Source organism: Netta rufina (genome assembly GCF_964035555.1).
Source record: "Netta rufina genome assembly, chromosome: 4".
NCBI lineage: Eukaryota > Metazoa > Chordata > Aves > Anseriformes > Anatidae > Netta > Netta rufina.
In genome coordinates, this window is record NC_140127.1 from 2,584,669 (window position 1) to 2,597,620 (window position 12,952).

Sequence of the window (12,952 nt, forward strand, 5' to 3'; positions counted from 1 at the left end):
AGCTGTGGGATATCTGAGGTAGAGTTTCAAGAATAAAAGTTAAGAAAAAGTTTTGTTTTGCCACATTTTTGCTTTCCCCTTTCTGCCCCCAACACATTATATGAACTTATAAAACAAATATAGCAACTTTAGAATTTAGAATTTAAGATATTTTGCTGTTTCTAACTCTAATGAGACAAGTGAAACTTAACAGTATTCACGATAAAAAAAATCTCATCTGTAACAAGCAGGCCATCAAATTCAGTCTCATTTTCTCTAGAGAACTTGCAGTGAGCTGTTTCATTATAATGAAATTGTTTTGTCAGCACACTGTTTAAAAGAGCAATGGACCTATGCTGTACAAAAATACAGACACTGCTTACTCCAATTTATTAAAAAAGAATTCAGAGGAATCTTATAGCTGATCCTCTCAAAGTGTTCAGTACCATAAAATGCATCAAAACTCCTGAAATCTCCTTATTAAATGATTTTGCAAGATACAATGCGAGTACAAGACATTCAGTCAAATCAAGTTAAGATGAAGAGCCTTCAAAGCTACTTTTTAAAAATTTGTAATTCCATGAAAGCCTAATTAAAAGGTATTTTATCTTTCTGTGAAATGTATGTTATTCAATTTAATGATCTAAGCTTACCTAACCCTACTGTATCAGAAATGTATTTTAAAATGGTCACAGCTGTCTTTTGCTTTCAACCTCCTCCTCAAACCATCATGTGTTTTTGATTGAACACTAAAATGTAATTTCATCTATGAATAATGAAGAATAATCCCTTCATTATTACAAACAAGCAGGCTTCAACAAGTATGACTTGATCAAAGAAACATAATTGTTCAAACTTTGTTTAAATCAAGTAAAGGACACCAAACTTGATGCACTTCACACATTTTTCTGAGTTAAATATTGATTCAATGGTTCATTACTCAGATTTAACAAGTATGACACAGTGGAGAATCTGAACAACCATATCAAAAAATGGTGCTCAAGACGTATCCCTAACCTACACATACAGGTTCTCTGAGCAAAGGAAAAAAAATAAGTATGCATCATTTTCTTAGTCCAAGATTTCTGCATTGTACATGTTTGAACTCAACTCACTGGTCAATGCAAGGGAACTACTTCCTGAAGAGCCAGGATTTCCCCCACACCTCCCTGCTGGTCTATTCATAGCCCTTAAACTGAGTAATCCAAAGAAATTACGATCATATTCAGGAGTTGAAGCCCGGGTATTTATTAGTCCTCTTGTAAAACATGAAGATGTTCTTAACACATTCCCCACTTATTCTGTTTGCAGTATTCTCCTAGATAATTGTCTATTCTCCTGGATAATCATCTGTCAGCTAGTACTTCTATTACCTATTCTGCAGTGTCACTTAACTTATAAGGTGTATAAAGGTCAGTGATATTATCTTTTCCTTCCTGAAAGGCAAGCCAAGGTTATAGAAGAGCAATGTTCCTACTCCAGAGCCATCTAGTACAAAATCAGGTCTCAGAGGTCCCATAGACTGCTTTACCTGCAACCTATTTATACATCAGATATTCATAAAGTATGTCTTTGGGTTTAGAGAGACAAAAAGAATCATCTTTGACTCATGTAATTTTCAGATTAAATGGAGCGTATGAATTAAATGGAATACCTAAAAATGTTTTCAGCATGTAATATGGAGCAGTGATTTTAAACCCTGATACTTAGAAAAAAATACATAGAAAATGCTGAGTTTGTACTCAGCTATACATAGATTCAGATGAAGATTTAATCTGTATTTCAACAAGGCACAATACGTACCCTTAAAAATTTCTTAAAAATATTTCACATCTTCATTTCAAATACCAACTTTTTTTTTTTTTAATTACTATAACTTGTCTTGATTATTCAGCAGCACATACCTTTTCAGTTCCCTGCAATTGATCTTCAAATCTGACTGAAAATGTCACTTAAAGTATAAGTGGGCCAGGTCTTTAGAGCATTCACTATTCATTCACAGCTTGAATTTAAAGCTACGCTTCTCACTTGCAAAATTTTAATTCAATTAACACTTTTCCTTGCATATAGAACTGCTAATGAATTAACTTTGTTATAAGCATCCCCTATAAAGTTAACAACTGGTGAATAGGAGAATAGAAAAACAGAAAAATAGATCATCATAATTTCTTAAATTGAAATTTCTAAATATACATGTACTTTTCTCCCTTCAGATTCATGACTCATTTGTTTTGATGCATGGTTTAGGAATAGTTTGAGGGGAATGTTTTAATTTTTTTTTCCAAGTCTTATGTCTGTAACAGAACTTCAACAGCATGAAAGTTTCACTGTACAAAATACATCTCTACAAGAAACTGCGCATGTTTACCACTGACAAAGACTAAAGCACTTTCTGACTCCAAGCCTGGATAGCACTTCAGCTCCTGCAGTGAAATAACAGCTTACCCTGAGAACATCCACAGGGCTGCTGGTGTACCTGGGAGAAGGTGACCTCTCTCCAATATGCCAGCGCTGATGAACTTGATGGAACCACCAGGTTGGAATATATACGGAACCATTACATAAATTTTTCTCTATGGTACCAGTACCCATATAGAGCCCACCTCCATCTCACTTTGTGCTGTCTTTTTCTCTCCTCAGATAACTGCTGCCTAAAGTGACAGGTTGGTCTAGAACACATTCACCCATGACTTGAAAATCTTTGAACTCTTCTGGAACTGTTTTAAAGAAGCAAGCCTTAGAGCAAAGGTGGATTGAATAAGGCAAGTAAAGTCTGAAAATCGTTGCTATCAAAGGAAAGCAATAAAATTTGAGCAGGAAGTGATGTACTGCAAATACTTCAGTGTTGTGAGAATTTTTTCCAGCAAATCTATGAAAACATTGTTATATTAGTACCAAAATGGCTGTGGAATATGCTGGTTCCAACTAATAACTCAAATGAAAATTCAAGATGTAGAACACTGATTTAAATATCATTTTAAGTTTTCCTATTTTCTCATTCCAATTTCCCTTGTTTCATTTATCTAATACTTTTGTATGCATTGATATGAATTATTTAATAGCAGTGAAAAATGTTTTCCAAAGCTCATTTTTATTACTTCAGCCTTTCCTTGAAATATTTGGAGACTTTGATTCCTCAGCATACTTCAGACTGAAAACATTAAATTGCTTGAAATTTTGCCTTTAATTTTTCCAACTCACAAAACAAGAAAAGTATCATTGACAAAAGCAACAGGAACATTTCCTCAACCTGCAAAGAGTAAAGAAAAATCTGTCTGGAAAGAACCAACTTCAAAACAGAACCCATATGCGTTGCAAAAGCACTGGATCAGGGATGTACAGACATCCAAGAAGTCACATTAGCTGAAACTAAAATGAAAGTCAACATCTTGCATTTATGTTAGCTTTGATATCAAGTAACCCCTTGTACTATATTAAGCTAAGAGACTCATCTATAAAGCACTTCTTGATGTAATATTATAGAATAGATATAATCCTGCAGAATCCAGTGATTTGATCTTACATTGCTTACTGCTTTAATGAAGCACTATCACCATCTGAGGTGAAAACTCACCTCAATTCCTTTAACACACCAGCCTGATTTACATTTTTGTTGTTATTGTTTTTGCTAGAGCTGTGCAAGAATGTCAGGATCTGACCTCCTCTGAACCTTCCCTTTGAGGGACAACATGGGATTTTTTTCTTACTGCCATTTTCATCTAAGAGATGAAAAAATGACCACCAGGGATGCCAGTCTGATGGCAGGTCCTGGAATAATTTGAGATAGGAAGCTATATTTCTGAGATGAAAAGGTGGTTCCTACTTAATGGCTCAGCCCAGCTACAGGAAGAGCATTATTAGCACAATAAAAACCATAAATAGTTGACAACTACATTCCAAAGAATCTAGCATCCTTTGACTTTGTCACTGGTATGCTACCTTCTGTTCTGGGAAAATATACTAGTAAAAACATATTTGACTATAAATGGGCACACAAAGGACGCATTTCCCTTTCTGTTCATTTAAAAGGTTTTTAAAGACATCTACATCATGAGTGTCATCTTAAGAGTAACTAATATACCTGCTGTCATATCCTGGCAATTTGCAACATCCTAAAGTTGTGCACACATATGTCTACTTCCCAAAAAGCTCTTGAAAATAACACTTTCATTGTGCTAAGAAAGTAGTGTATGCAGGCTTCCTTCCCTAGAACTTTAGCTCAAGTTGATCTGGGGGCACCCTTATTAGATCTCTCAGTGATGAGAATTGCTGAATTAAGATCTTCCCTTCAATTCTCACAGGAGTACCTTATTTCATCTCCAGCTTTGATTGCCCCCCTTAAAGTACACGACCTAAATACTTGCTATGCACATCAAGCAAGAAGATGAAAGTGTAAATCATAGATCTAGGGTGATTATCCAAAAATCAAAATGCTGAGAAATGAAGCATAATATCAGTTAAAGTGTCACTAAAACAGAGTTATGAGTATAGTCAGGTAAAATACTTGATAATTGCTTATAATTTTCAGTGTTTTGAAAACAATTTCCTGGCCAGATGTTTTCACACTGTATTAGATGTTTCACTCCCTGTCAAATGTTGTACATTTTCTCTGGTTTATGATTCAAGGTGTTAATCATATTCAGTCTTTCAAGATGATTACCTGGTAACATTAACATACAAATGTACAGTGATTATCTCTGCTTTTCGGAATTCTTTGCATTTTGCACAAGAAAAAAATAGTAAAAGAAATAAATCAGTCTCTTTCAACTTGCAGAATGCTATTTCAAAAATGAAGTTATCATGAATTCAGAGTCTATGAAAATTAAGTATTAATCAAAATATAGAAAACTTTCACCTCAGTGTGAAAGTAGCAAGTGTCATCTTAAAACAGGCGAGAGTTTACACACATAACTATCTTATACACATTCCACATTCAGTCTCCAGTGTTTTCATAATATCATATTGAGAAGACCTGCAAAGTACTGAGTATCTACAAGCATTTGAGGGATTCAAAGCAGCTTTCAGTATATTGTCATAAAAAAATAGGACACTACTTCAGAATGGAGAAGAAATTGTTATCAAATCAAAATACAGTTAAAAAAATAGCAAAGTTGTGTCAAGTCCAACACCACCTGAATCAAATAAAAATAAAAAAGGATATTTACTGCTTTTATCAAATTCCTTTGTATAAGGAGAATACATCTACAGTTTTCTGATTTAACAGAAGTGCCATGAAGTATCTAAATTTGTTCCTACCAGCACTAACATGGTCATTTTTGCAGTTTGAATTGGTTACATCCTACTGCAAAAAGAAATGGGGGGCATTGTAGCAACAGTACTGTGCAGTGCTGTTGCTATGGACATGCTTATGCAAGATTTTCATAAAATTGATTGATATTTGGAGGCTGCTAGAGAGGACAGACAAGCCACCTGAACTATTTTCACTTCTTCTAAAGACTTTCATACAGCAAAAAGCCCAGGTTGCAGATGCCCATGTCTCCTCTGTGCATGTTGATGCTGGGATGCTATCTCAAAAGCACTCTCAGGCCAGGCATTCTAGCTATAGCATCTGTCATTGTCCCAAGGTATGACTTGGGTACCAAAGTGCCTCATTAACCACCTCCTGTCCCCTTCCTCTTAGTAGCAATACATATAGTCTATAACTCCCCTTTATTCTCAGCAAGAAAAGAAGCAGTGGTGGACACAAAAGACCACAATCCTGCGCCAGGGACGAATACCTGACCTAGATTTATACAAGCCCCACTGAAAGTGACATGGACTAATGGCTGGGCTAACTTGCTTTGCCTTTTTTTTTTTTTTTTTTTTTTTAAATTGTCAAACCTTTACAGGTTGGACAACTAAAAATCTCTCTCAGACTAATCTTTTAATCACTTCCTTTCAATTCATTTTTATTTCTTCATTCTCTGTTTTTATAGTTGATAATCCCCTGGTCATTTTGACCCCTGTACAGTTTTAGCACTGAAAATATTATTTTCATAGAATACAGTAGAAAAACCTGAAGGGAAGCATCAACATGTTGACATTTTGTTTTGTTTTTCTGTCACTAAAATCATAAATATTTCTACTAAAAACCAATAAATAGATTCTTCTATCAGGCAGGAACCAGGATCATCTATTTCAGAGTTTGATAAGTATTATCAGAACACCAGTATTAGAAAAAAAGAATTGATAAATCATCAAAAGCAGCAAATGAAGGGAAATGTTTCATTAGGTTTATAAGAAAATATATGTAGGAAATTTGTATTAATTTTGAGTTTCAGCATTTTGCCAGGATTTTATTACTTTTGTCCACATTTCATTATGAAGACTGTTCATGCACTCTTCCTCCTTTTTAGTTGTTCATATGTAGTCTCGAATAGTGTCTTTCTTTGTAGATAATGTTGCTAAGTCAGACTTCGAGCTCTAATGTAGCTGATGACTCCAACATTCTCATAGAGCAGCAACAGAATCACCAATGCAGTTCAAGCCAAACCCATGCCTAAATCAGTGTTTATTCAATTCTTCAATTCCAGGCCAATTCCAATAAATACTAAGGGTAAAGTCCTAGCAGTTTTGAAGCCACACCTTTGGTATTATTTTGCTTGAGAACCAGGTTGCACAATAAATTTTGCAGTTCAGAACTCCATCAAATATGGAATATGCTACTGGAAAAAAATAATCCCATGGAGACAGGAAAAAGCCAAAACAATGACTCCTACATTTTAGGTAAGCTAGGGGCTAAAGAATTACAAACTTCATCAGGGTGGGGTTCCTATTCATCAGAAGAGGAACAACAGAGTATTTATGTTTAACACACACTGTGATGATTGTATGTCATCTTCAACCTTATGCTTCTAAAACACTTAATCAATTATATTAATGTATAGAATAAATATACACCAAAGTGAAATTATCTACTCAGATTTTTTAACTGCAAACCTCAATTTTTAAAAGTTCAGCTAAGAAATATGTATTTCTACATATGTAGAAATATGTATTAAGTAACTAACATTAAAAATTCCAAGATACTACACAAAAAGAGAACAAAACTAAACTACTGCTTACTGGAAATTCTTAAATAGAATTAATAAAAGTTCTTATCATCATAGTTCAGTGTTTTTTCCTCTCAGTGTTGTTGCCAGCATGAAGAATGGACAATGCTGGTCTCAGAAATATTTTAATATATTAAAGCACATCTTAATATGTCCTGTGAGCAACCCCAATGATAATAAGTTTATCTGCACTTTTTCTGGTAGTTGGACACAGGTGTTAGGATCTGCAATAAGCAGACTTCAGAGAAATACTTAAATAGTCACAGACTATTACTGCCTGGGAGACAGGTGTTCCACTGCCTCCATGAGTGGAATATTTGCAGACTACTTTATGGAATAAATACACGTGACCATATGCAGAAGCAACACCATGCTTTGCCCCACTGATTCACCAAAATCCCTCCATGCTTAAGCAAAGTTTAAGCTTTTTAAGCCATGTGCTGGCTAGTGGTGCAGTCAATATATTTATGATCTTAAAAGGCTGCATTTTCAAGGAAAATTTTTACATGGATATAAGAATTATACTTGTAAATAGAAAGATTTTAGCAGCACAAAATGCATTATTTTTAAACAAACAAGCCCGTTACTATCTTTAAAAAATTTGTTTGCTGTTCTTCAGTGAGATACTTCAACTGGCATTGAAGATATAGAACTTTCAATGACTTTAAGTCATTTTTCAAGATGTTTTTCCTGTTTGCTAGTTGCCAAAAGTTACTGATATAGGAAAAGTGAAGTAAAATGAGCGTTACTTATGGAGAAGATAGCATTCTCATTCAGCATTAGCTAGGAAAAAACAAATGCAACTGTTCAAAAATAATGGATGAATTTTGTTTATTTTTATTGTAGTACATGATTAATGAGCTGTCATTGAGTTAAGGCATTCATTGACATGTTTCTGTAAGCTTGTTTAGATAATAAGCCTTAAGAGATGAATGAAGCATGTCCTGACAGATTTGCTGTGATGATTTCTTTGCTATATCTGGGGGACATAAAAGATCTCAGCTTGTTTAAAAAAAAAAATCTTCTCATTAATCAAATCCTGCCTTATGCTGTGGAAGTGCCATTTTGAAGAGAAGCACAAGTGAACACCACAGAAGCATTCAAATAAATTATGTAGGTCTACAGTTATGTTGATTTCCCCAGGTGATAGGAATTTAGTTGCCAAAGATGTACCTCCAGAGACCAGTTCTCTGGGGATTAACAAAGCACATTATGCAATTAACCTTTATACCAGGTTAATTGACCTAAGAACAGAAAACATAAGACTAATGCAAGTATTTCTTAGTCACTGATTTTTTTAGTCACTTTTCATGATCCTTGCAAACAGCAAGAGAACAGTCTACTCTGGACACAAGATATTCTAAACGATCATGCTTTCATGTGGTCTCACATAGCAAAGAGTAGCTGAAGACAGTTTAGCGTCACTCCTCAAGAACTTCCGGGGAAGGGGGGGGGCAGGGGGAAGCTTTCTCAGGTGCAGATTCTCCTTTGTAAAGAAGGATGATTGTGGTCAGCCATGAATTTATTCAGTTTGTGGGATTTCTGTAACAAGGAGTAAAAGTCTAATGGTCACAAGAAAATACTTTTTTCAAAAGGTGTTTTGCAGTGTACTTCAAGTACTTTATATATATAAGAAGCAAAGATTATTTTGAAGATGTTTATATATATATATATATATATATATATATATATATATATATATATATAAACAAACATTCACTGAATTGAGCTCTGAACTGAACTCCTGAGTTTACTTGCATCTCACTGTATATAGCAAATTACTCTTTCTCCACACCCGGAGAGGCATCTAGGTTTGTTCAGATATTCAGTGCCTGAAAAAATCAGGTAAGACTTTTGAAAACAATGGGCATGTATTTCGAACAGAAAACAGCAACAACAGGATAAATATGGCAAGTATCCTGCTTCACCAAGCAGCCAAAAAAAAAAAAAATAAAAAGAGAAAGCAGTCTGTGCTAAGTGAGGGTCATCCCCCTGGTTTAAAAAGAAAAAAAAAAAAAAAAAAAAAAAGCAAAATTGTGTCTTTCCTGACTCCTGAGATATTGCATCTAAAGCCACAGGGACAGAAGATACTGCCTAATGCTGTTGTATATCTTGAGTTATTTGATGAACTCCCGAAACATGGAACCTGCTGATACTAGGAAATTATATTGATAGCTTCAAACAACCGGGGAGCTTGACAGTGCTAAGAATTGTAACCCTAACGGTTGCTCCAGCACTACTGAAAAAAGTGAAAACAGTGCAGAAGAGAAGCTGTCACAGCTTCTTTAACAACAGCCTTGGGTTATTCATCACTAACACTGGTATCAAATGAAATCACTGATTAGAACTGAAGTCCTAACTCCTTCTAGGTTTCTTTTCAGTGCTGTCAGGAACAGAGGTTTCTATTGTCTGAAGAAAAAGGATAGCTTACAATACAAGCTGTAAGATTTCATATTACTGTCACATGGAATAAATTTATTGGGAGCCATTTCTGGACTGTCATATCAGTAGGAATTTGCCAGGAAACAGTTTTCCGTCTTCTTTGTTTCTGACAATTTTCCTTTCCATGTTCCTGTTCCTTAGATGAAATCATTTGTCCATCTTATTTTGTATTGTAATATTTTGACAGATCTAAAGGGTTTTGGCTAGTAACTAGATTTGCTAGTTTTCAAATACAAAAATACACCAACTTGTCTCTTTGCATCTCCTCTCTCATTTGCAAAGCATAAAACAAAGACCAACAATGAAGATAATTTTCAGTTCCCTACAAAGGAGCAACACGAAATCATGATTGTCTCACTGAGATCTTAAATACCCAGATCACTTGATTCAGGTTTTTGTTTTGTTTTGGATTTGTTTTTTTGTTGGTGGTGGTGGTTGGTTGTTTAAAGCAAAGAATGTAACCTGAATGATCTGTTTGTGCAAATAGGCTTTCAAAACTGAAACAGTTATTGTAAGGTCATCTGCAGTGAATCCTGAAGAAAGATCATAAGGAATTGATGTGTTTATAGGGTATAGGACCAGTATAACTGGGTGCAGAGTCTAGAGTTCTTTTCTTGACCAAAGGCTAGGCCAGGAATAGAAAATTTGAATCTAACTTAACTTCTATTTCTGAAATATAAGTATCATTATATGGTGGTTATTTAACAGCAAAGTCTGTCTATATAAATTGAAGAAGAATATTTATAATCTGTAAAGTAATAGAGGACAGTGGAATACCTTGTCTTTCATTTTTAAGCTAGTAGAACTCATCCTTGTCAATTAGAAATGTTGCATAATAGGTACAGCTCAGTTCATAATTTAGATATGTATTTCCTTGCATTGTAATAAGTTTACTGCAAGAATTATGTTGAATATTATTGGATAATTAATGCAACATTGACAGAATAGTTGTATGCTTGCATACTTTACTTACCAAAAATGCAATATATGTCTTCTCCCAATGACCAGATGTACAATAAATCACAGCAACGATTTAATTCTGTGAAAGAGGAGTTAAGAATTGACAGCACTAAGTCAGGCAATGTCATACAGTTTTTCTGAACTGACCCTGCACACATGTAGGATGGCAACACCTACACCAGACAAGGTGTCTTCAGTTCTGAAATTGAGAAACCAAGGAATAAAAGGCTCCCAGAATAAAAGGTTGTAAAATAAATAAATAAATAAATAAATCAGCCTCTCCTTTACTCAGGCATTTTGGCTGAATCCTTACACGCAAATACACTAATATAACCCGTACTTGCAATGGGTGACTTTCATTTGCTGGCAGGGAAAAAGTAATGCTTTGTAGTCTGTGGAAGAAAATTTGACTTGGCACAGCTTTTTCTAAAAATGTCACCTGTTATGTGAAAATCTCATCAAATATAAAGGTTTTTTATTGAAGTCAGGCCTCTTAAAACACCTATCATGCATGGACATGTGCTCAAAGCCTCATAAAGGAAGGCCAATTTTATTTTTACTATTTAGTTATTAAAGATGAGGAAAACTTATACTGATTGGGTTAAAAATTTGTACAAATGAAGCTGCTCCCAACTTAATAGTTTTGATAAAGTAGTCTCAAGAACAAGACCAGATTTGTTCGCTGAAAGATTAGGTGAAAAGAAACTGCAACAAAAAAGCCACTAGAATCAATTCTCAGCTTTTACAAATCTGCTGTACATACAGTTCATGCATTAGACTATCAGAATTAGAATAAATGAAAGCTGCAGATAGACTACCACAATTTTTTCCTATATTCATATGTGCCAAATGATCAGAGACTCTCACTAAAAGGAAAGTTTTAACCTGTTCCTTTGAGAACCATTTTGACTGATGAAGGGATGCTCTGGTCCAAAGACTTCTGAGAGGAGAAACCCAAGGGCCCCCTTCTGGCTGGGAGCCCTGCTGAGCACACCAAGGCAGTGGTTGCTAGTCACAAGTAGCTCAGGCTAGTTTTGCACATCCTACTACATAATAAAAATCTGTAAATCATGTACTCGAGAGCTTAACATTGGCAGAAGCATTATAGCTACATTAGGATGCAGAAGCAGATAATACGATATCAAACAGACTGGGATGTATTTACTTAAAGATGCCAGTAAGCCATGGCTGGAATACCTGAGTGGTATATCAAATTCACTGGAAGGGTCACAAGTTTTGCTCTGAGCAAGATCATTTGAAGTCTGTTCATAAGAAAGCAAAAGCCTTAGAGCACTTGTGGTTGCTGTGCTCCACTCAGCTTCAACTCTGCTGTACACAAACACACGCTATCCAGAAGGGCTGTGTGTGTATAACTTTTTTATCCCTTGGTACAACCTTTTTTTTTTTTTTAAAAAAAAAAAAAAAAAGGCAACACAGAGTTTAGCTTATCACATGTTGTACTTCAACTAACAAAAACCCACCAAAACCACAAGTTTTGTTTCTGGTCCCATGTGCCTGGGTACAGGAAACCCACGTTTTGGAGCCAAACAGGAAGCAGTGTCATACAACACAATGAGCTGCACAGCACCACACACCTTGGATAATTAAGTAGCTGACAGTAATTGAAAATAACCCTGCTTCTGGCACAGTAAGTACCTTGTATTACTGGTTGATGTATTGTAGCTACTGACACATGACAGAATAATTTGTCTTTTATTCAACTCCAACACTGAATTATTGCAACTTGGAGTTGTCTGTGGCCTAGAGGGAGACATTGTGCCCAAGTTTCATTTGCTGTTATTGAAGGCAAGAGGTTTATAAAAGTTAATGAAATACAGCTAGCTAAGAGACTGCAGTGGGTCTGAATCTCAGAAGAAAAAAATGCCTATCATTATTACACAGGCCAGCAAAAATTCATCAGTCTTTCTAATCTATGATACAATAGATAATATTTAACATTTTTATTGCAACTTTGAATTTGACTTTGAAGTCATCTGCATGAGTTGTTAAGTTCATCACAGGAGAGCTTCTGCTGCAACAAAACCCAATCCTTTCTCCATTCCCTGTTAACAGGCTACCAATTTTCTAGCAAAACATTCCAGGGAAAAGAAAACTTTGACACTTAAAAATTTAATCCTGTGTAAAACATGGAAACTTGTATAATCCTAGCATAGAATGAAAAGCATTTTGACAGAAAAAAAAATAACATTATAGCTCTGTAAGTGTTGAGCCATCAGTAAAGGACTTAACACCTGTTTACATGGCTTGGTTGTGCAGTTTTAAAGTAAATCTCACTAATACTTTGAGAAAATCATGATGCTTTCTGGGATATACAAAGATTAAAATGTCACTGAACGCATCAAATTTCTGAAGATGCACTATTACTGATAATGGCTAAATAACTTTCCCTTATTACTAAGGAAAATGATTCTGTAGCAAACTATCCGTGAATGTCTGCATAAACAAGTCTGATTATTTTTCTTTAAACACTAAGATTTTCCACCAGCATAACTTCATTG